The 25,961-nt window shown below is 45.8% G+C and overlaps 1 protein-coding gene across 2 annotated transcripts in view; it reads left to right on the top strand.

The window, feature by feature from the left end:
- Window positions 1–25,961, top strand: part of LOC8026964 (ras-related protein Rab-37) — a 191,953-nt gene that overhangs the window by 67,989 nt on the left and 98,003 nt on the right. The gene's annotated exons all lie outside the window — the stretch shown is intronic.

Genomic DNA, 25,961 nt, shown 5'->3' with positions numbered 1-25,961 from the left:
TTCCTCCCGTTGTCTGAGGTCTTAAACGGAGCTTAAGAGTAAGTTAACAATTAGCACAAAACAAATAATTGCCAGCCTAAATGCATTACGAACTAGGATTAGACGATCCACCATTATACAGTTTAACCTTAGTTTTGTTCTACCAGTCAGAGCAGCAATCTTTATAAAGAGAGAACTGAGACGCTGTTCCATTCTTCCCACCCTCTCATTGCCCCATTCCTCTTAAATTCTCTTGCACACGGTAAGTTGCCAATAGACCGATCTCACTAAGGGTTTCACGCATGCGCAACGCCGCCATCACTGTAGTTCATGTGAGGCAGGCGCCAGTTCACGAGGCAGCTCGTACCGCCTCGTGCTCTGCTCGCGCAGGCCCTCAGCGGGGTTGTCGCGCGTGCGGAAAGACTACATCTCCCACGATGCATGGCGGCAGCGGTGGCGTAATAAAACTGGCTGTGAGATCGGTCTATTGCGGCAACAAATGAGATGTTAAACTCGAAATAGCAGTGTCTATTAACACTTTTTTTTTTTCAACGTTATTTCACTACAGTCGTTGAGCAAATCCTTTTGGTTCAAGAATCGAGCAAAACGAATGTGTGCTACTTACTTTTGAACGTCGAAGATAGCAACCACAGACTCAAAACGCGTACGCCACGTCAAGCGGGTACGCTATTGGAGTCGAAAGTACCGCTACCACGGTGTCATCCATCTAGCAGTTCATCAAATTTTTGGAACTATTCACCGAAGAAATATGTTGACGGTCCAATCTCCGTCCTTCGTTGCAATCCTCCTCACTTTCCCCTAGTGTTTTTCTTCCCTCTATTCCTCGGATACAGAGTTGTATGGGTGCGAGCACGTGGTGACAACCACGGCGACTTGTAGAGGGAAATCAGCCGACAGTAAAGCGAAATTAACACCGATCACCGGTTAAACCAACCACTCGCAAAGAAAATCGGAGGATCGCGTCGCGTTCATTCACTGTGCGGTTGTTTCTTATCGGTGATAATAGACCCCTTTCGAACTCTCGAAATCATGCATATATATTATGTACGGCCGCCATTAGATGGTCGTGCATACATAAAATATACATACATAAGCATACATAAAACATAATGTATATATATATACACAAAAAAAAAAAAAAACTCTGAAAGAAAAAAGAACAAAAAACTCGCGCTTTAGGAGTGTCATTACAAAACGAGACACGTGCATTACAAATGGCTCGCAGCTGACTCCAATTCCCCTTCTTTAATGATTGCTCTGACTCTTGTGCCGTCAAACGCCTAACGGTTTCGAGGTAACAAACCGATCGATAATGCTTTCTCAAACCGTCAGCGACAGGGGACGGCCTACAATTCTTCATAGTTGGCACGCGGGACTGAGTTGATTTTAATTTATGAAACGAGGGAGAGAATAGATGAACGGATCCCTAGTGGGCCATTATGCTGATACATAGTTCTAGCACTTTTTTCTCTACTGTTTCAGTATACGTGACTGGGATGTAATGGCCTTCTAGTCTTGGGCCTAATGCTCTTATTTTGTTTTTGTTCTTGCTTAGTTTGAATGTTCCGCTTCATCGTGCATTCTTACATAAAGTCGCGAAACTGCTTAAGAAGGTTTCATACATATATACACATAATTTATTTTAAAAAAGACCACGTAACTCTATATGGCTATTATAATCTACGCGAAAGTTTCAACTGGCGCCAGTCTCTGTATTGTGCGACTTGCGGGAGGCAAACTGAACAGAAAGCAATCAGTCTACTTTTGCGGTGCTCCCGTGCACTCCTATGGGAAAACACGCGTGCATTTTGTCTCTTCGCCGGAAAATACGATGGAACACGTTTGTTAATTGGGTCTTACCGAATAGTATGTACCTTTATTAACATTGTAAAAGTGTAATTGCCCTAGTTAGCGCATTTTTCTTCATCAGTGAATGACGTTTAACTTCGCTATACATCAGGCCCAAACCTCTGTTCCACAGCAGGTGGGTATATAAAAACGAGCGACGATTATCAGGAAAATAAAAATCGAAAGGAATATAGAGCGTGTTCAAAGCTCGCCAGCATTCTGGTGACGCCTATACTGTATATTGCTAACATGCCAGTCCTGTCACTATGTAGAAATGACCCTGTCTTGCAACTTTACGAGTGGTTAAAAACATTCAAAACGTAAAGAATAAACTATGTGGGCTGTGAAAGGTGTCTCTTTTTATTATTTTCTATGCCTTGCAGCTTTTATCAGGCACCCGTTCTCAAAACTATCGAGCGTGCGGGTGACGTTTTGAACGTAGAATAAGCACCTTCGCACAAGGGACAAAGAATAAATGAGTGGTTTCTTATTGAAAATCGAACTATATTACGTGGCCCTCAATACATTTAGTTACTGAACCAGTGTTACTGCGTAGTTCCTGCGTCTCTTTTGGGTTTTCAGATGTCCTTCGTTTGTTCGGCACGTGTATCACCCATGCTGGAAAGCGCCGACGTCGTGTTCTCGCTAACAGTATCCGACAGTGCACAAAACTACAGCCACGAAGCCGTTTTAGCACCGCTTTTAATGCAATGAATTTGGAAGAGAAATGCCTCAACTGACCAATTATTTCGTCTGCCTGATTGAGCAATATTCCAAGTCACCTAGTAGATACGAATTAAAATATTTGCTCTTATAATTGAGCGCACGGAGAAAATTCACTAAATTTTTCCCATGGAAATGCAAGACCAAAGTCAATTTTCGACTGGTTGCTGTCTGCTTCAATCTGCGACAGCACACAAACACCAGCTGAACCTCTAGCGTACATTATAATAACTCCGTAGCTCTAAACATTACCTGGTGCTTCTATCATACGAGGACGCACCAGAAATATTAAAACAATCATATGCATGTTGTTAAAACATTTAAAGGGTTACCGGCGATTTTTAAGCTACCCAAACTAACTATATTTTCAGAATCACCGACCTTCAACCTTTCCGGTGTGCTATTTAGTATCGCGAAATTCAGTGTAGATATTCTGAAATCGGCAAGTGAAAATGATGCCACAACCAACATTCAAGTATATCCGTACTTTTCAGTCTAAAAATGCACTATGGCGAGAATTTGTTTCGGGCTGATCCTCAGGTCCTGGAGCGAACTTCCGAAGTATTCATTTGATACCATGAAACTGCTCGTAATCATTGGTAAACAAAGTTCACAGTCCAAAGAGTGAACCCCAGCCTTTCGCAGACGTCACTTTTTCATTGTTGCCTGTAGAAAGTTCCACTTTGAAAAACAAGTTGAGGACCAAAATTGTAAAATCAATAATTTCACGAAAAAAAATAAAAGGGTATTTTGGCCCAATATTTGGGTTACTATTTCAGCGATGTTTGTTGGTGTGTTTAGCAAATTTTAAGGCAAATCGAAGAGTATGAAGAAGACGCCGGCGTACCCCTTTCACAAAAATATCACTTATTTCTCGTTTTTTTTTTTTTTTTTTTTTTTTCTGGCTGGGGGTGATTTAAAAGAAAAAGATATCACGTCCTGGAAAAATGCAGCGTCACAAATGGGGTGTACATTTTTTTGCCCGCTAAATTTAGCCGACACTTCTTTTTGTGGTGGCCTTATCTGATCCCCCAAAACTCAACGGGGACGGATCCTCGGTTCACAGAATTTCGGCTAGAGCCTAACCATATATTCCACGAAGATCGATCAAAAACAAAGTATCGTGCGATTCGATTAACGTTCAAAATCCAAAGACATGTCATTTCTTGTGAGAAAGTTGCGTTAAATGTATATAGACGTCAACCGCAGTTGGTGGCATGAGCGTACCAACCGGGGGGGGGGGGGGGAGGGGAGGGGGAGGGGGAGGGGGAGGGGGAGGGGGAGGGGGGAAGGGGGCAAGGGGGGCGCTTGCCCCATCAGTTCTCAGAGTGAGGGGGCAAGGCATAGGTTTTGCCACCCTCAAAAAGCCGCCACTAGGCACGGCAAACACTAGCCGGCGGTGCCACAGGCATACCAAGGGACAGCCCCGGTCATGGGGGGGGGGGGGGGGGAGGAAGGAGGAGGAGGAGGAGGAGGAGGAGGAGGAGGAGGAGGAGGAGGAGGAGGAGGAGGAGGAGGAGGAGGGAGTGTTTTGCTTTGCCCCCCCTCACCCAAAAACAAGTTGGTACGCCACTGGTTGGTAGAGTAGCCATATCATTACAATCAGGCAGGAACACGACTGTAATTATGAGCGTGATGGCGAACAAAGATTCGGCAGAGGAGGATTATAACTATAGTCAACTACAACTTATAAACGCGGGGCGTTGAGAGCTCGGAGCATATCCCTCCGCAATTATAAAAACGGAGCATGAAGGCCCAATTCGCAAAGCCCCGTTTCCTTGCATTACATTAAGTTACGTTACGGGAGCTTACGACTGTTTACGGTGAGAGTCACCGCTGGACACCTGTACTTCGTACGAAGCGTGGGAAGAAGCAGCAACTGCGCACGCGCGACATTCGAAGCACGGACGTCCGGGTGATTAATAACGTAACGTAAGAAGCCGTAAGCAAAACACGCCTGTGAGACCGGGCTTTTAGCCAATAAGGAGGTCAAGGAACGAATGGCGAAGCAAGGAGCTTGAACGTGATGAACCACGGCCTGCGTTTCGCAAGTTTCCCTCTCAGAAATAGGGTGTGTAGTACTTACACCCCTCGTCTCGTGTATAACACCCCCAAAGTTTTATACGTTTCGACGTTCAGTCCACTGACGTGGAACTGACGATACCAACTTTTACGATCGGCTTGATAGCTTTGTGGTATAACTTCATAAATAGCAAATGTACGCATCAAAAACTACGAAAGAAAACACTGAGGTTTTGCAGCAGGGCCAACAAAACCTGTGAGTGTTTTTTCTCTTAGTCTTTATTGCGTACAGTAGCTATGTTAATAAATTGTCTCCCTCGACTATCAAGCCGCTCGTGAAAGCCGGTATCGTCGGGTCGACGTCAGTGAACTGAACGTAGAATCGTAGTTTCTGGGGTGTTATATATGGGACAAAGGATTTAAGTAGGACACCCCCTATTTCTGAGAGTGAATTGGCACTGGCCATATAGACGCACAGGAGCAGCTGTGCACGGCCGCCGCCATAACCGCGACCTTCAGTCTTTGTCTCCTTTTATTTAGTTGTCTCTATTTCATCATATGCCCCAGCAGGATAGTAGGTTAATGCCATTTTAAATTCTAGTGTGTCCTTCTCCTTAGCATAGGCCGTTGTGGTGGCTCGTTGAACGCCCGCTTCAGTGGCTCGGCGTCTCGGTAAGACGAGAGAAGGTCAGCAATGGCGGCTGTCACCAGGCTGGATGTGTAAAGCGCCTATACGTTGTTTCTTGTAGCAGCGATGGCTCCAAGCGACGGATTATGACCAGATCATTCCCCCTTTAACAGAATCGGCTCCAAACGGGGGATTATTCACGCTCGAGATTGATCGGCGCCATCTTGCCAGTCTATAGTGAAGCACAGGCTGACGCCGCTAGGAGAAACCTTCTCGGGTCGTTATGCGAAAAAATGCGGGTCGTAACGCGAAAGCTCGACTCCCTGCTTTGCATAATTACTTACGGTGATTAATGATCCGGGACTTTCCGGCCTGGCTCGGCGCTGCTCCTAAGGTGATGCACTGCCGCGAAATATAACTAATTAACGCGCCTAAAAAACAAAAGAAGAAAAAAAAAAAGCTTTGTAGGGAACTGCATATATTATTGCAACCTGTTGCATTCTGCAGCTTTCTGGAAATACCCGACTCCCTACGTGCCCTGGAGAGCACAGTGTATTCACGAACTCAACTGTAACGTCACGCGGCTGTGGTGGCGCTGCTGTCGGCATTGCGCATGCGCAGATCCCGCACCTGGTGCAGGCGTGTAGTCCGCTATCGTCGAGACGATATATATCTATATTTTTCTGTGTTTTCGGGGTTTACTATTCGGCAAATTCAGAAATATATTTTCGGGGTTCATTTTTTTTTTTTTTTTTTTTTTTTTTACCGTCGATTCGGTCTTTTTCGGTGCGAATTTTCGGGACCGCGCCAAAAATCGGTATTCATCGCGGTTTATGTTTAAAAAAAAAAGTAAAATGAACATGCGTGTAACTAACTGTACAATGGAACGATACAAGAGGTGTGGTCCCCCCCCCCCCCCCCCAAAAAAAAAAAAAAGCAAAAAAAAAAAAAAAAGCAGCCTGGCGCACAGTTAAATATAAGATGTGTTACAAGGTCCATGATTTTTTTTTTCTTTTTTAATTAAGAACTGAAATGAAAAATTATGTGGTCGTGACGTGATTGAGCTTCGGATGGAATGACTCTAAAGTTTCCACCGCGCTTTTTAAGCACACCGTGGAACTTGTCATTACAAAGTGATAAGTGCCGTCACGGCACTCATTGGCCACGAACGCGATTTCAAACATTCGTCGATTGATGGATTGTGAACGAGCGCACACGTACGAGTGACGTCGTGCCCGTGTCCAACGCGTGAGTTTGGTTCGTCTGACGTGCTCGAGCTCCACGGATGCATCACAGTGAAAATGCGGATAGCCTTTGAAGGAAAGGATGTAAGAAATATAGTCCGCTATATTTTCAAACTTTTGTACCGAATACCAGGCCTTTGGCTCTCTACCATCGTGTAGTAGTTTTCTTTTGGCCCACTAAACGATATGCGATTAGTAGAAATCTCAATCTAGAATCATTTATTCCAACCACAAATGAATTCCATGGTCCCTTTAACACGCCATAAAATTGTAAATAACTTTTTTTTTTTTTTGTTCCCTCGAAGGGTGGGCTTTTTACTTATTTGAGGGCAGCGCCAGTTCGGTGTGTTTCGGTTTGCCTCGATTTTGGTGAAATCGGTGTTTATCGGTATTTACTGAAAACACCGAATTCTAGCTACAGCGTACTGGAAGTACGCCATCGTCCTTCCTGCGCTGGCGAAATAGACGGTAGCGTACTTACTTTTGGAGTGTAAGAATGGGTGGGGCTCCTGTAATGATTGTCCCCAGGAACGGCTCTCTGTTTGAGGAACCAAAGATAAACCTCCAATCTAATTTTAAGAAATGCGATTTGAAGTTTGCGTAGACAGTGGAATGTCAAACGTCTGAACTTGTGCCAAACGGGACTTGGAAAGTTTACCAATGGGTGACGATGTTTGCGTGGCTTTTTGGAACATATTAATGAAGAATTTGTTTCTTTTTTTACTCGAGATGTCATTCTAGACACGAACGGAACGTGTGTCCGAAATCACACGTGACGTCACGCTGTATGTCACCAAGCCACGTGACAACGTTACTTTTTTGTAACTTTACCTTGTCACATGATACAGTGACCCTGCATATAATGGTAACTGGAAACAATAAAAAGAAATTGGCGCTCGTTCCCTCTGATCTATCCACGAACGCTGCTAGTGCAAATGCTTTCGGGTTTTAATGCGTTAGCATTAGAACGCTCGTTTTGACGTAGACCCGGTGGTGTCTGTCAGCTTGTCAGCGTCGAGGGGAGAGGGAAAGGGCGGCGCGACGGGTTCAACGCTCCCATTGGTCCGAAGCGCTGACGTCAGCACGCGTCATCGTCGCCCTCTCCCTTTCTCCCCGGCGCTGACAAACCGACACGAACCGCCGGGTTTTTGTCAAAACGAGCGTTTTCGTTGGGCGCGTTAAGTCGGCGCTCCTTTACTCCTTCTCCGACGCTCCGAGTGTCATACTCCGAGTGCAGCAAGTAAACGAAGAATAGCGTAACAGGAGCGTGACACACCGAAACTATCGACGAGCCCCACGAGCCACTTCCGACCTCACGGTTATGACGAACCCGGCATCTCGTGATACGGGTGGCAGAAGCCGAAATTACTCCGAAGATAAATTATTTAGAGCCCCTGTGGAGCGGCAGAGTGTAAAGTAAAAAAAAAGAAAGGGTGACGTATGAGAAAGTTTATACGAGTGTTTTTTTTTTATATTCCTGAAAGGTTTGAAAGATTTGCTTCGAGCACATTTACGGAAAGTTACCCTGGCCGATTTATTTGGTGACCATGCACGCTGTTCAGATTTAAATCGTAGACAACATCCTTGACAACGCTTGTTGACGCAGGAAGCTGTCCAACTTGTCAGATGTTCCGTGCCGTCTCACAGCGCGAGACGGAACCCATCGATGTACTACGCCAGATACCGGCACACCACCGTTCAATAGATACCACGTCAATTCGTTTTCAGGCGAGATGCGTGAACAAACCTTTTTCGCGACGCTGACTGATGTATCGGCTTTCCAATCAATGCATTTTTATTCGCTGGGCTAAGCATTCTAAAAAGGGTAGCGGTCCAAATGTCTTCTCAGCTCGACAAGCTTTTTGTCGCTGTGCTGTCGGCACGCTACCGGTCGATAGATGAATTCGTTTTCAGGAGAGATGCACGAACAAACTTTTTTTTTCAAAATGCTAATGCTGTTTTGACTTTCAAATCAAATCGCGTTTACCTGCTGGATTGAGCACTATTGAACTAAAAAGGGGCAGCGGTCTGGCTGCTCCATTCGCCTCGACGGTCTCGACAACAGCGCAGCCATCTTCTTTGTGGACGTGGCGTCATGGAGCGCGAAGAAGTCACTCGCGCTCCGAGGAATACCCGGTGCACGAAGAGTGCGCTCAAGTGTCAGTCTCCGGCGGCGCTCCTGTCCGTTTAGTAAAAGCAGCGCCACTCTCGCGCTCCGGAGCATGGACCGTGATCTTCAAAAGAGTATCGCACAGCTGGTGCGGAGCCAGAGAGAAGGAGGCACCGCGGCGCGGTGGATTGCGGGCGTGCTCAGTTGATACCCTGCCGTCGCCGGATGTTCTTCGCTTTGGGTTTCCGTAGTAGCGGTGCGTGGGCTCCGATATGTGTGTGCAGTTAAAACGATGGGTGCGGTTGCCTCCACGAGTAATATGGATGATGTTCCTCTCCCAAGTGGAATGGATGTGGTTCTTTCCACGAGTGATAAGGATGGCATTTCCAAGGGCGTCAACGTACTCTGAGTGGCAGAGTAGAGAAAAGGGGTGAACAAAAATTACGGGAAGATCCATTGGTGGTTCTTAAGGAATCCGTTAGCATGACCCTTTGGAAACACCGCACACGTCCCTCTTTGGGAAACTCTGACCCCGTAAAGAGGTAAAGAAAAGGTCGCAAGAAAGAAATAGAGGAAGGAAAAGAGAAAGCCAAAACACAAAAGTAAAGGGTTCAGGGTTAGCGTTTCCCAAAGGGGAATGTATGTGGTGTTTCTCAGGGGTCATGCTTATGCATTCCATAAGAATCCACCAATAGATCTTTCTTTAATTTTTATACTATTCTTAAAAAAACTTACGTGTGCTTTCATTTCCAAAATGCTTACCGACCTGCTTTGGCATCGCGGCATACAATGTGTTAAAATAACTAAAATAACATCAATAATAAAGCTCGAGGCCACTGGACATAATGTGCGGTGAAACGTTTTCATTTCACAAGAACGATTCATACAGAAACACGCACACCAGTAACAAAGAACCGCTCGTTCAGCGCTGACTATCAGCTCAGTGCTGTATCTAGTCTTCTTATTCTAGGCTGTTTGCGCATCTACCACGCCTCTTCATTTTCTTTCTTGTTTGCAACGTAAAAACAACTCTCTTTCGGATAAGGTTAGGGAAGGGTTTTTAACCGATTTTTTTGGTCCAACTTTACAATATTCTCAGCCTTTATAATTTGTCGCATCCAGATGCTCAGCAGACTTTAAAAAAAAGCTGCACTGTTATAAGCAAGAACTTTCAACGGCTCACGCGAGAAATTATAGAAGCTGAGAGCATCGTGTACCCGAACAAAAATGTGTTAGCAACTGTTCTATAACCTTATGGGAGAAAGAGTTTGTTTTACCTGAAAACAACGAAATAAATTAGCCGTTAGTTGTTTATACAGCGGAAGTTTAGTGTGGCATAACATGAAGACATTGTTACCGACTGTCGATTATAAATTTAGCCATTGCAGTACGCCTGCTAGCCTGGGGTCTTTAACGTGCACCACGCAGTAGTGATACACGACCGCACGCCGGTACGATGCTCATCCAGATCGAAACGGGCAGGGGTGGGGATGAACCCAGGATCCATGGGTTTTCCTACGCGAGATTTCGCTCCACGTGCTCCGAGCTGAGGCTCTGGTCTTGACACTCGGTGAACAAGTCGGCAAGGAAACGCGCTGCGGAACCCTGGAATCCTGGCTTCAATCCCCACACCTGTCCGTTTCGATCTGGATGAGGATCGTACCGGCGTGCGGTCGTGTATCACTACTGCTTGATGCACGTTAAAGACCCCAGGCTAACGGTTGTACTGCACTGGCTGAATTGCTCATCTACAGCTGAGAGACAAGTCGCACGTTGAAGGCAGACTAACTTTAAGGCTGTGTAAACATACACACAACCAATTCTTTTTTTTTTTTTTTTGGCGAGGAATTCGAGCATCGTAATTGGCCGGCGCCCTGTAAATTATAAATATGAATAGTGTATTTTCTTGTGTACATTATTGTTAGTAAACCACGCTTTATGCTTTCAAGTGTACAACTTAACTTCTCTGCTGCACTTAGTCTAGAAATTTAGTTGGTCTATCATTATACACCAACTCTGGTTTTCGCGCTATACTTAGTGAGAAAATTACACGCTACACATGCTTTACACATTGTGAGGTGCAGTTTTCTTTCATTTCATTACATTCTAACGCTAAACAGATTCCGTGTAACAGTTGCTTAAACATGCAAAGACCCGAGAATATTGAGTAGATCAAGACGAGTGTTCGCCTGGGCGGATTCTCCTTTCGTGGGAGTTTGGAAGAAGCCAATGCCCTTTTGTTGTTGTTATTACTCTCGAGTTGTGTTGCAACAGAAACAGCCGAGGACGATCGGGGATTCGTAAGGGATGGGAAAATAAGAGCGGCACTCGCGGAGAGAGAACAAACGAGACATTTAAGTAGGAAACAATGGGTTCCCTTAAGCCGCGGGCCTTCTCCGCAAAACTTCGCCGCAATACTTCTGGGAAGCGAAAAGGTCGAGATTGCCGTCTTTCAGTAATGTCGTCCAACTCGCTTTTGAGCGCAAAAACCTTTATACTCCGTTTCACTTTAAAGGGATACTTCAACGCAATTGGAAGTATACCCATCGTGTTCAGAAATAGGCTGAATATGATCCACAAAATCCGTAAATGACAATCGCTCGTTTGTATCTTGAGCCTGATGGCAGTATTTATCGTTATAAACGGCCCACTCCGGCAAGCACTCGGAGAGCAGCCAGCGATGTGCTTGTTTGCTAGTTTGCTCGTTTCAACGGCTTCAACGCGATGCGCTCCTGTCTGATTGCAACGGCGATAGACGCCGCTCCGGCAGCCGTGGTTCCACAATCGTCGCTCATCGCTCTAAACAGCGGCCGAGCTCGCGTGCCTCTTTTCTGGGATACTACTCTTCGAGGTTGCAAACAAATGCACGCGGTGAGCTGGCACAGTGTTCGGCGTACGTCGATCTGCATTCACTCGACCTCGCCGTTTTGGCGTCTTCGCCCGCTACCCGTGACAGCGAAATCGCATTTTTTTTTTTTTTGTTATTCGCTGTGTCTGATATGTAGTGACGAGAAGAAAAAGGGTACTTATTGCATCAAGCGTACGTGTGGAGCAACCCACGACGACGCGACCAATGGCGGTGCGGAGATGATAGCAGATGACAGATACACAACCCGGCGAAACCGAAACCGAAACTACCCGTTGACAGTCTCCTGCTCCCAGAGTGCACCGGAAGCGCTAGGGGCGCTGCTATATGGCATATTTCCAACGATTTCCCATTACACACACAGTGAAGGCGCCGCAGTCCTGCGTTTATTCCTGCTCGTGATTGGTTGAGCCGGTGATAGAAAACGCACAAAGACGACGCGCGTCGTGACGATGCAGTTTTTTGGCGCCGCTTGAATGGCTCCATCGGATCGAAACGTCGACTGCGTTTTGGGTTTAAAGTGAAGCGGAGTGAAGACCTTTCCGTTGCTTATCACCCGGGCGAAAAATGCTGAGTCACTGAGCTGTGGACGCATGCGCAGATTCCGATATACCGCACAGCAGAGCAACAGCGCGTGCTCAGCGGGCGTTCCAGAGCCCAGCAATCTCGGGCGCGATGTTTTTCGCTCATCACACATGATGTGGCTCAAAACGTGTGCTCGACTACGAATGCCGATGACGAATATCTCTTTTGACTGCACAATTCCATCGAAACAACTGCAACCTTTTAGTTTTAATTTTTATTTTGTGTATCGTGTAACGATTTGAGCGAATTCGGATGCCTAGACTTGAAGAAACCCGGTATACGTTTATTGTGGCAGAGTACTGCAGGTATCAGGGTCGTTGTGTACACGTCACAAGAAATTCTAATTGATTAGACATGCATTTGGCCACTCTCGACAAGTATTTGACTATCTTTATAAATTGACAAGACAGGCTCTTTTTTTCGATGACCTTTCACCGGTGGATATAGTTCTGGAATATGAGAAGGGTTCGTATTTTTACTCTGCCCCTGTATACCTAGAAAGGTAACCACCAATTCGATTTTATCAAAGCGGGGAAAACGCCCAAAAAGCCACATTGGAGCTGTTTTCCAGTAAGAAAAGCCCCCAGCTTCACGGGACAACATATTATATCTGCAGCTGTATTTCCATCGATCCGAGTAACATAAGCCCGTCGATTTCTCTCCCGCAACAAAAGAAAACACACAAAAAAAATATATTTGCGAACAAAATAATTTCGGAAGGAACACCCCGGAATTCGAAGTAAATCAAAACGCCGAAAACACAGAACCCTATAAATATATAGGAGATTGTACTGTTTGGTCGCAAGTTCGTCAATTGTAGCCGCGACCGCTTTCCTCCCTGCAAACTATATGCGTATGTCGTCAACCATCTCCTCGAAATGTGGACGCATCGTCGGACCTATACTATTCACGTATAAGCAGAACCATGTTTTCTTCACATATATATATGTGTGCTTCTAACATATGTCTACATACAGGGTTTTGTATGACCACTAATGACGGGACAGTTATACGAGGAAAAAGAACGCCTCGGACAGAGAGCTTTAGGGAAATGTTTTTGCATACCCGATACGGTACGACTCGAGCCCTCCGGTGTAGGAAGTGCGCAGGTGCGAGTCTTCTGCGGCAGCGCATGCGCGGTTCGAACCGGATGGCCCTTCGTATATACCGTATCGGATGTGCAAAGACGGTTCCCTAAAACTCTCTAGTGCAACCCAAGATTCCCGGACAGGCGCGCGCCGCCACTACTTACGCCATCTATCGGCAGCCGTTGCGCCGGTGCCCGTAACTCAATGGACCAAAGTGATCTTTTTTTATAAAAAGAAAATTAATCACACAATCGCTTTGCACTTTTGTGTCGAGTCTGCAGAGCTGTCCTTGTAACGATGTACGCGCGGTGCGACTGCGGCTGCGCACTGCGCCACTTCGTGCGTATACTGTGACGTTTGCACTGTTCCGCTACTCACTCGTGCACTGTGCCGCTTACACGCGTGCAATGCACCGCTTACGTGCCCACCGTGCTGCGCGTGTGAGCGACATGTTGCGCGGCGCGGTCTCCGCACATGCGCAGTCGGTGATTTCTGAAGCAGCAAACGCGCCTCTGGGTGCCAGAATGGAATCCTTATACGGTGTGAAAGGAAAGTGCGAAAATCGGCGGATTGACGCGGAAATCGCAATACTTCATTGTGCAAGCTAACTAAGTAAAATAATCTAAAAACAAAAACCTGAAATGTTGTTTTAACGTGTGTCGCGAATGAAAAAAAAAAATTTTTTAAAAAGGCTCGGGGTACACCTAAGCACTTTTTATGAGTTGTGAATGCGAAAGCATGCAAGCCGCTCGTCCACTCCCTTCTTTCGTCTGCTGCGGACTTTTCGTCGCCGGTCAGCGAGCGCGCTCTCCTCGGCGATCGCCAGTCCCATGGTTGGACGGATGGATGAATGGATGATTCCGGCTGAGCCCTTTGGATCGGGCGTATAGCTTACGCCACATAGCCATTTTGTTTTACCATTTAAGCTTAGCATATTTAAATGTGAAAACTATATTTACTGCGCACTGAAAAAAAAAGTGAGACTATAAAAGCCCCTTGCCATTAGTTAATAAGAAAATATCTAGTTTTCTCTCGCTTTCTGCCACCATTCACTTAATCTTTGCTTGGTAATCTCTACTTTTTGAAATCCACTTTTCTTTCGCTGTCTCTAAAACCCAATGACTTTATTAAATATATGTTGCCTTCGGTAGGCATAGGATGAAGCTCTTTACAGTAGAGTATCAAATGCTCAGCAGTCTCGTCCTCCTTTCCACAAGCAGCGCACACTGTATCCATTTCCTGGTACTTCACTCTGTATGTTCTGGTTCGCAGAACACCCGTCCTCGCCTCAAACAACAATAAGCTTCCCCTAGAATTGTCATAAATGCTTTCTTTGGCATAACTGTTTTGTTTAATATATAGCCTTCCAGAGCCGTATTTGTCTGTGTTCCCTCTAGCCACCGATCTCTTTCTGTGGCCTTAACTTTCTTCTTAACTGAGACCTGCTCTTCCGTAACTCCACTTTATCCTAAAAACTTTCCTCTTAATTTCCTAGTGCGCCTTCTCTACTTTGTGTCTATACTCCTCATGTATAAATAGTTGAACAGATTTCCTGCCCATTGCTCCCCATCCACTTGCCTCAACAGATTTTCACATTCTATCTTGCTCACAGCTTCCCTGCCCTCAAATGACGCCCATCCCATGTCTCCTTGTACTCCCTGGTTTGGCGTTTTGCAATGTGCCCCCAAAGCCAGCCTACCTACTCCGCGCTGTTTTATTTCTAGTCTTGCATGCACTTCGGATTTCATGCATAGCACTGCGTTTCCAAAACTCAAGCCAGGCACCTTGACCCCTTTAAAAATCTCTCTCCCCACCTCATACCTGTTTTATTTCCAAAGTGCTATATTTTTCATTACAACTGCATTTCTGTTGCCCTTACCTATCATATACTTTTCATGCTCGCTGAGATCTGCACCATCACATATCCGTACTCCTAAATACTTGTATTTACTAGCTCTCTCAACTGTAATACTCTGTATCTTCAGCCTCTCAACTTCATCATTGTTAAAAATCATGACTGCTGATTTTTCACTACTGAATTCTAATTCAATTCCTCTCCTTTCCTACCACAGATGCTTATTAATTCCTTCAAATCTATCCTGTTGTTAGCCATTAGTACGATATCATCCGCATACATCAATCTCGGTAAGGATTGCCGGTAAGGATTCTTTTACCTAATGTACGAAAGATCGAATTCAAGCCCACTCTTCTCTAGTCTATCCTCCAATCCTCTCAGATACAACATAAACAACAAAGGCGATAGCGGGCAACCCTGCCTAAGGCTTCGTCTTATATCTCTATTTGCGCCGTTGCCTTTCCTTCCCATGTTATAATCATCTTATTATCTTTGTAAATGTTCCTTAATATTGCTGTTAGTCCTTCATCTCCACTATGTCTGACGAATCCCGTTGGTTCAGATTGTCATAGGCACCCTTGATATCCAGAAGTGCCAGCCAGGGTTGTCTGTTTTCTTTTTGCGCTATTTCTATACACTCTGTCAGAGAAAATATATTGTCCTCCAACCTTCTTTGTTTCCGAAACCCGTTGTGTAACTCGCCCAGCGTGCCCTCGCACTCTACCCATTCCTCCAGTCTGTTCTTTATAATCTGCATTACCAACCTGTAAATAACTGGTGTCACGGATATGGGACGATAATTCCTAATATCAGACTTATCTCCCTTCTCCTTATATATCATACTCATCCTACTAAGCCTCCATTCATCTGGAATATTTCGTTTTGTTATCATAACGCTCACTTCCTCCCTTCGTTTTGCCTTAGATTTAAGACCCAAATTCTTCACCAGCTTGATTGGGATACCATCTGTGCCTGTCGACGTGCCACTAGGGACTCTTCGCTCCGCCTTTTCCCATTCTTTTTGTCCAAAATCCGCGATGTCACAAACTGGACTGCTACTTCCTTCGGTTCTCCTATCTTCCACATGTACCTCTTCCCGAAATTTCTCCTCCATCACTGCTCCTATATGTCGTATCGCATCATCTCCCTCTAATTGATCTCCCTGATGCGAGAGTATGAACCTCTGTCTAGCTTGCGTCGTTTGACCGAGTGAGTCCAAGTGCTCCCAAAACTTCTTGGCTGCGTTTCTATCATTCTTGCTTACATTACTCATCCATTCTTCACCCTTTCTCTGAATTTTCGCATTGATCAATTTGGATGCCTCTCGTCGACATGTTATAAAAGTGTCCCATTTTTTTTTACTTCCGTTTCTGACTCTCCACTACGCTTGGAATGTCTGTGTTCTCTAGAGGCTTCCTGACGTTTTTGTATAGCTTGCTTCACTTCTTTGTCCCACTAGCTTTTTGGTCTATGTCCTTGCTTCCCCTTTCGTTTACTCTGAACTTTGTCTAGTTCCAGAGCAAAAAGCCTAGTTAGGCTCTCAAAGGTCCAATCTGTATACCGTTGCCATGAAACTGCTTCCTCTATTCTTTCAGCAACTATTTCCAACTCTTTGTCGCTGCAGAAAGTTTGCTTTGATTTATGCTGTCTTGTTTCAGCATTTACTTCTCGGGCAAAATTCAGCTTAATACGTTTCTGATGACTACCAAGTCTTTTGGAACCTTCTTCATCTATTTTCATTACTTGTAATTTACCATATATTTTGTGTGACATGAGTTCGTAATCTATAGTTGAATGTAGATTGCCAGTTTCCCACGTTATGTGCCCGTCACACTTCTGACTGGTATTACATAAAACTAAGTCATACTTTTCCACCATTTCTAGTAATATGCTTCCAGTTGAGTCCGTATACCCATCCAGACCCTCGATATGGGCATTCATGTCTCCCGTAATAATTATTTCAGAGCCTTCCCCTAGCTCACTAATGTCTCTTGATATGCAATCAATCATTTTTCGGTTTTCCCCTTTAACACCTGTCCTTGTCCATAAGTAAACAACTCCAAGGACTGTTGATTCCCCAGCGACTTTTCCTTTCAGCCACAACTGTTCGGCGCACTCCTTTCTGATCCTTTGAAAGTTCATGTTCTTCTTAATAGATGCTCCAATTCCACCACCCTTCCTCGTTCCCTCCATTCTGTTGCATTCTTCCCACACATAGTCAGGGTTGCAAGGTGGCTGCTCCATGTCTCTGAGATGTGTTACCACAAACCCATACACCACTAAATCCTCCTTTCTTAGTTGCTCCTCTACCTCTTCCCATTTTATACTATTTCTACCACCCTGCATGTTAATATATTCAATGTCTGATTGTGCTGTTTGTTTATACCTGTTCTTACGTTTTCCCCTCTTTTTAACCCTGGGTGCCTTTCCTGATTTTGTTGGGTTTTCAGTTACTTCAGTGCCCCCAGGGCCCTCGGTGCCCCCAAAAAAGCAGTCACCTTGCGGCCCAACCTATCCCCTACCCTGTAACCCGTGGCCTCACGTAGTGAATGCCATCGGCAAAAGGGCGGGAGCCAGCCTCGTACACTTCCCTGTTTACTTCTGCTGACGGATACGCAGCGCCATGGGGTGGCGGTCGTTGAAACTGACGCGCAACGACCAATGGGAGCCTCGTCGAAGCGCGCCAGCCAATGGAACCGAAGCCGAAAATCCATCAGCTTTACTCCGCTCCTTTGGGATCGGGGAAACTAGGGAGCCTTCATGTGCGCTTTGCTAGGGTGATGCCACCCTTTGTAATACCACTCACCGACAAACCAGCAGCCATTTTGGTCCTCGGCGATAATCCGTGGGCTTATAACCCTCCCGGAAACAAGCACCTTATCTCACAAGTTCGGAGCAGCGTTGTGGAACCCACGGAGGGAGGATTAGCATTTCCTCCCTCGAATGGGAGGACCGATGGACACAAAGGCCACTTTCCGGCGCACGGGGAAACAATGAGGAACAAAATGGCGGTGGACGAGGGTGTGGGAAAGGGAAACAGGCAGTTGGCATCACCCTATGCGAACCGCACATGGAGGCACCCTAGGGGAAACTAGGTGCCGTAGGCTAGATTTGCGCGTGGTTTCATAGCTGGGAGCTGGCTTCACTTGGAGAAAGGATTTAAGGTGCCGTTTGGCGCGGCTCGCTCCATGAGACAGTTAAGGCTCTCGCATTTAAATTAAAAGATGATATGCAGGCAAAACGACAGACGATAGTGCGCATCGCATGGATCGTGGAACATCCGCTCGTATTCCTAAGAAACCGCTGCACGTGTAGGCTTAAATTTTTGCGGAGTTTTTATTAGTCCAGCTGGACGCTTATTTTGTCCTCATTAGTTGATGCTTTGCATAAAAATTTGTTTTTAATCCTTAAAAACCTTTTTTGACACTTTAATGTACGAACGGAACTAGTAAATTGCAGCTTGGGAATACAGTTTAACTTCAACGTTTATTGGCGGATTTTTAAAGTATGTTCGCCGCGTGAACGTTTTTTTTTTTTTAGCAGCCTTAATTTGTAACTTATTATATACTCCGCGCAATGTTCATGTTACGCGGGAATCGAGAAATCCTCCGCAGCACATGATTAGATAACTCGATTGCCTAGAAAAAAAAATCAGGACCAAACGTTGCTGTATTTTTATAAAGAAACGCGTCAATATATGGGCTACTGAAGGTTAACGCTACACACACAAGCACGCGAAACTGACAGACTTGCGTAGAAGCATAAAACCACACAAACAAAGCATACATACACGCGGACGCGGGCTCAAACGAACGGAAGAACACGTAGAGACTCGTTCAAGGTGCATATACACTCAAACAAATGTGCACACGGACGCACACAAGCATGCATAAAAGAATTCAAACACTGGAAGTCGCACAGCACAAGCGCGGGCTTGCAGAAAAAAAAAAAAAAAAACCGCACATATATGTACATATTTGCACAAACAAAGTAGGACTCAAGAACGTGTACAAACACGAAAGTAACTCTCAGATATACACGGACCCAGGCGCCAATGAACACACCTCAACACGAATGGAAGTACACAAATACCATAACAAGTTCAGCGCAGGCGCCTACTTGCAGAAGTAGAAAAGCGCACATAGGTATGTGCTACACGCCTGAACACGAGTAGCCAAAATCACGCATAAAAGTGCAGAAACGCGAAAATAACTTGCAGATGTAGCCACACAGGTCTGTGCATGAACACACGCTTAGAAGCACAAAGGCACTGGAACACGCACACCGCAGGCGCTGGCTTGTAGAGATAGAAAAGCCCACATACATCTAGGTACACGCATAGACACTATGACGCAAGAACACATAAAAGTGGAGAAACACAAAAGTAACTTGCAGATAAACACACACAGACACGCGCAGAAGCATAAGCGCGCAGGAACTTTCACACCGCGGGGACTATCTTGCAGGGATAAAAAAAAAATACGCATGCATCCCGATACACGTATAAGCGCAGTAGAACATAATCGCACATAAATGTGGGCAAGCACGAACAAGAATTTGCGTAAAAACCGATACACAGGCGCACACAAAGGCAGACACGCATAGAAGCACACAAACACTGAAAAACGCAGGCGCCGCCTGGCAGAAACGCAAAAGAAACGCACATGCAGCTACATACATGTGCACCGAATCAGAATAAGCAGCGTACAAAACAAGAAGTGGACAAAAACACAAGAAACACTCAAAGATATAGACATGCACAGAGCCATACGAACACAAACACGCATAACACTCCCTGAAACACGCACAACGATAGCGCACAGATACAGAAAAAACAACACTAAAAACACGCATACATTGAAGCGCAGTAAGACGCATACTAGCGCACAAACACGAAAAGAACTTGCAGACATACACATACACGCACACACATGAAAGTTCACAAGCAGGCAAAAAAAAAAAAAGTCGCAGATAAGCCCACACACAGGCCAACGTACACCTCTTCACATTCACTCGGACAAACATGTATTCAGCATGCGTCCACAAATGTACACACACGTCAGAACATATGTTGTGTATTCTTCTGTGTCGTTGCTGCGTAAGGCTAAGCGGACTTGGCAGGTGAACTTCCGGTTTATTCTGATAAGGCGCTCGGGCCGCTAGTGGCACATTTTTCTGTTTTATTTCCGGAAAAAAGGATGTTGTAAGATTTTTTTTTTTTTGTGAAGACGTAATTTTGGAACCTTCATTTCTGCCTTCGTTCCTTTGCTCTAGAAAAAAAAAAAAAAGGTCGAAGGAGGAACGAACACTGAAGATACAGCGCGGGTCCTGGAAAAAAAAGAAAGAAAAAAAAGGAAATGGCAATTTTCGCGGTTTCTGGACCAAAAACAAGTTGCTATCAAAGATGGCGTTTTACGCGGCAGATCTGACGCGATGAAGTTCCGAGCACGCCGCGCCGCCTTTCTTGAAAGAACGCCAAATACGACTAGATTAAAAAGAAGGGGGAAAAGAAAAATGGATTTCAATTTTCGTGTTCGCATTAGTCAACGCCGTTGTGGCGACCACATCGCGTGAATACCTTTTCACCCGAGCACGCGAAACACTTCTCTCTGTCTAGTGGCGGGGTTCTAAGCTAAATAATAATAACAGTAATCGTAGCAAAAAGTCTCGTGTGCCTACCTTGGTATGTACCCCGAGTTCTACAGAGACGTTTTCCTGTACCCGCTCCATGGCGTTTGGATTTCAATACTTTGGCCACGCGGTACAACTCTTCCTCCCCCTTTCTCTCTCTCTTTCTGTGTTTCTTTCCGTCCTGTTTTTGTTGTATTTATTTTAAGAGATTTTTTTTTCAAATTTGAGTTTGTTACGTACTCGTGTTCCTTAATATGTCCGTATTTTTGAAGTCGCTGTGTATATTTATTTTTTGAATTGTTGTTCAATTAAAATTGCAACTATTTGAAGGAAGAATAATATACTTTTTAATATATATATATTCTTTGGTCAAAACTGCGTTTGCGTGAAGAAATGCCAAAAAAGTACCACTCACACAAAAAAAAAAAAATCTCGGCAATGCTTGACTGTTACTCTTTAATGCGTTTTTTTCCCCTTTCATTTTTTTTTTTTACCTTTTTTGGTTGACCGGGACCCGATATTATGAAGTCGGGCTCATCTAATGCAGTCTACAATTTTGCTTTTTCCCCTTTGCAGATGTCCTTTAAAGGAGGCTGTCGGTTTCTAATTTGCGACCCAATTCAAAAGCCACGCGAGTGTCAGCTTGCAGCGTTGTACGAAACGGCGTTTCTAGGAACGCCGTTCCCCCGTAGGAGCAACGGAGCAACGCCGCCGTTCCATCTCGCGTCGGTGGGAACTGGAACGAGAGCTTCGTTACATTTTTGAGGAAACGGCGCGTAAAACAATTTTCCTTTTTCTTTGTCCATATATCTAAATTTTTAGCCAAATTGCATGGGCAGTTAGAGTTTTGATTCCCGACATTTTGAAACCCCGACTTCAAGGAATAAAAAAAAGTCAAAATTTAGGCAAAAAACAAAAACAAAAAAGATTTGGAATAAATGCGATTTAGGCCACACGACATGTCTAGTTCCACTTGGATATTTTCACTCGCTCGCTTTACTTTGTCAGCAGATTATCCAGCGCAATATTTTATAAAAATACGCGAAAGAGGCTTTAACGTAACTGCACGTTCCAAACTTAGAGACGTAACGGGAACGCGTTCCTTTTGAACCACTGGAACCTGTAACGGGAACTCGTTCTAAGATTGAGAAGAAATACAAAACCGCTTTCGTTTCTCTTTCTTTTTTTCTTTTTTTTTACAGCGGGGTTACGAAGGGTTAATTTCCCCAGTTTCGTGTCCGGTACCGAACAAATGTCTACACAAAACTACACAAAACTCTGAGGCCGGATTCTCAAAGCGAACTTACGACGAAAAAAATGCGTACGACAAATTTGAGAGAAAATCCGTAATCTCGAAACGAAATTGTCGTAACTTTTGCGCAGGTTACGACAGAATCCTACGGCAGCTCCGAAGCTGTCTTACGCACTTTCTACGATCAAATTAACATGGCCGACAACGTCGCTCAGTTGCTCGGTTGCGACGACCAACGGACAATTATTTGTCTACCTGCTCTTCTTGCGCGTCCCGACTCCAAGCAGCAAGAAAAAAATGAAGAAGTACTTGAAACCGACCACGACGAACATGAACGCTGGATCCACAGACACCCGTAAAAGGCAACAAAGGCAACGATCCCACCGACCAAGCGAGCTCGGCAGAATATATAGGCCTAGCAGGCACTCCGACCCGTTCCGGCGCAGCATTGCTCAGACGGTCCTTGGCCTAGACCGTCTGCCCACGACCGGCTGGCTTGCTGAATGGAATATGCCCGCGCGACCCTTGTGGACCCTCCCCGTATGAATAGTTTGATAGCTGAACTAAATTTCAGAGGTCAACCGATTCCCCTTATCATCTCGATCACCTTGTTTTCCGAGGCAGCGGCGACGAACGCTGTCGTCGAAAAGGGACTCCTCGATTCTATCTCCTTGTTTTGTGTGATATAGAGCTCAAATAAACGCCGTATGGATTACCTTCGCAACACGGTATGTACACTTTGTTATTAGTATGCCATTTGTAACTGTCGAGCTTTATCAGTTTGTGGGAGCTAGGCGATGCCGGTGCAACCTTTCTTTGCCGAGTGTCACGTCAGTATCGAGTTGCAATCGTAGAAGATCGGTCCCGAAACGCTTACTGAAACGCAGTCTGAATCCAGCACTTCGATCAAACGCACGCGTCCGCTCCTAGTGTGAACAGGTATTTGCGTGACTCTTGCTGACACTCTCGTAGTTCAAACTATCTTTTTTTAACGTCGGCTCACTCCTGCATTTCCGAGGCCGCGAGAAACGCCGCGGCGGTTTGTTTTCTTCTACGTCGCTTTGCAAACGACTGGCACGGGGCTTTTACCAACGATGACAGCTGTATTGACTTCGTAGGGATCGAGTTTGTAGCAGTCAACGAAGCGTTTAAATCGTGTTAGCGTCGATATACCACTGCACGGACACGAACCCCAGACAAGCGGTGGTGGAAAGGTCGCCCGTGTTTATGAGAATCAGCTTGAACACTAAACATTTACACACAGACAGGACAGGACATACACAGAGCTGTCTATCAACGAGTGGTTCGCCTGTGTTTGTTATTAAAAATCCACGTGCTCCGAACTATGCCTAGCTCTCTAATTGGTTGTTCGTTTTGCCGAAGACGCCGTTGCCATAGCAACAGCACCGGAAGTCATCGTTTTTCCGTAAGAGGTCGTAACTTTCCTCCTCTCACTTAAGAACGCGTTTGTGAATACCGTTCTCGCCTCATCTTACGATGATCGTAACTTTACGAACTTCGTAGCTAAGTTGTCGTAGGTAAGAGGTTTTTTTATGAATCTGGCCTCAGAACCTCTACTGCCATCTTTGAGCGACGGCAACATCCAGACAACCAGTCTGGTTGCCGCCGTCGCTCATATATGGCGACACGTAGTACAGCTCCGCTGCTCTTCCTTCTTGACCAGAGTGAAAAGACTGAAAGTTTTTTTGTTTTTTGTTGTTTTTTTTCGGAGGAGCGTGCGTGAACTCTGGTGTCAGTTGACCTTCGGGTCGGAAAAGGTACACAGTAGGGCTGGGCAATTGATACATTAACCTTCCGATTAATCGATTAAGGCTTTAATCGCGATCAAACGTTTTAACCGGTTAATCGTTTTTTTTAATTGGTACTCGAAAGAAGTCCGTTCCCAGTCAGGTGCTATGAGCAAGGTTCAATTCTCGCGCTCGCGAAGCGTCACGTGTTCGAGGATATACATTACAGTTCTGCCGAGACCAGATGAACAAGCCGGGCCCGCAATTGATCCCCGCGTGACCGCGTTACTTCACGTGTTGAGGATATATTACAAATCCTGCCCAGGCAAGACAAACAAGTAAAAAAACAAGCTGGGAAACTAACAACGCCATGGTTACTTGTTCCAGTATTCGGCACGTAAAAATGGACGCGTTCACGAGTATGAAAGGCAATCTCGCTGGAAAGTTTAGGTTTAAAGTAAACTCCAGGCGGTGAAGTTTTTAGCTCGAAGGAAGTCCACTGCACCATCTGCAGAAAGCCGTTTTCGTACAGTGGAAGCGTAAGTTCGCTTCAGTATCGCCTACAGGCGAAGCACACATGTAGCTGCAGCAAGGACCATCCGCCAAAACGCAGACTACAATCAACGCCTTCTCATCGAGGTTCCTCTCTCAGAAAAAAGAAGAAAGCATCGCCCGAGCTCTGACTTCTTGTCTTCCTGTCGGAGAATGTGGACAAACTTCTTTGTCTTCGGAGCTGGAGCAAAAATATGTGTCTTGGAATCGCTGAACTCTATGTATCCTCAATTCTAAATGTCCTTTGCGCCATGTAACAGAGAATAAAACAAGTCTTCAAAGTCAAGACAACCGATTAATCGATTAATTAATCGATTAAAGGGCGGCGATTAATCGGGTTAAAATTTTAATCGCCGCCCAGCCCTAGTACACAGCGACGCGCCGGGCGTGTGGTCGGGGTCACGTGACACGTTCGTAGCGCTGAATTGGCTGGGATAGCTCGTGGCGTCCGTTTCGGTCCGACGTATAAAGGCGAAACCGGAGCATAGGAGGCCGATCTGGTGCGGGGTCGTTTCCAGTCCGCCCGGGACGTCGCGCGTCGCTAAGTACGGCCGCCAGAGGGGGCTCAGAAAAAGTGCAGAGGGCCTCAGTCGGTATGACGAACGTGACTCAAGGCCCGTTCACACTCTTGCAACCGAGTACGACCGAAAGAGGCGAGACCTGTTGAAACCTCTTGAAAATTTCTTAGGACGGCAGAACACACTGGCACTCTGGCGCCATCTATGCGGTGACCCTGGAACTGCATTTCGCAAGAGCGAAGGCTTTGCGGGATTTCTGAGGGCAAATGTGCGTAGTACCTATAAGAAAGGCTCGTTTATAACGTTGACAAAAGTTTTTCGAGACAGGAAAGAAAGGATAATGCGCGAGAGAAATAGAAGATATGCCGGACCGCCAAGTTTACACTGCTACCCATTAGATGACGCCAGTTTGTCCTCTCGTTGTAAGAGGTTTTAAGGGACCCAGTTTTAAGAGGTCGCAAGAGTGTGAACGGGCCTTCAATCTCAACAGCTAAAATCTACTCTCCAGACAACGGTCACTGACGGGGCGGAGAGTTTCCAACATCGTATAGACCTATCGCTAAGTCGAAGCGATCGTAGCAGCGTAATGCCGCGCAAAGCATGCTGGGATCCCGTTGTTCACCAAGTTTCGGTTTCGATTTGGCCAGCCTCGCTTGGCGACGTCCCGCCACGATTAAATACAGTGCTTTCATTTTTGAATATATGCCAACTTTCTTTAAACTTATAGTAATGTAGGTGTTGCCTACCAATACGGATAGAATGCTGGAGTCACGTTTTGATGCGCTCCCGAAGTGGCAGAGTTTTATCTTGCGTGAGTAACCACAGGACTCACAGGACTAGGATGGCCCATGGGCGAAGAAGCGGTGCACCGGGTCTGTCGTCCCGTTCCATCGTTTCCTCGAGGCCCTATAGGCTTTTTAAATAATCCGCGAGCTGGGAGGCTCGTGCCATAGCTTCATAATACTGAGAAAGCCTGGCAGATTGCCACGACAAGCGGCCACCGAAATGGAAAAGGTGGAGCGGCAGACAACGGATGAGAGGAGAGCCGCGCGACTTGCTCCCCGCTGCGGTGAGACGCCGAGGCACACTTTTCCCGAGCGAACAAGTGTGTTTCGGGTCCTCGCCGCTGCAAAAGCTGTGCGCTGACATCCAGGTCCCTCGAGACATGGCTCTTTGATGCTCTGCGATACCAGATCCTCGCGCTCCAAATCTGCGGCCGGGCACTCTGTGGCCCCGTCGTCGAACTGCCAGGCTTTGTAAGTATAGAGGAGGCTATGGTCGTGCATGCTGC

The sequence above is a fragment of the Ixodes scapularis genome, unplaced genomic scaffold (assembly GCF_016920785.2).
Source record: "Ixodes scapularis isolate PalLabHiFi unplaced genomic scaffold, ASM1692078v2 PGA_scaffold6__148_contigs__length_123643588, whole genome shotgun sequence".
NCBI lineage: Eukaryota > Metazoa > Arthropoda > Arachnida > Ixodida > Ixodidae > Ixodes > Ixodes scapularis.
This window is presented reverse-complemented; position numbering and strand designations above follow the sequence as displayed.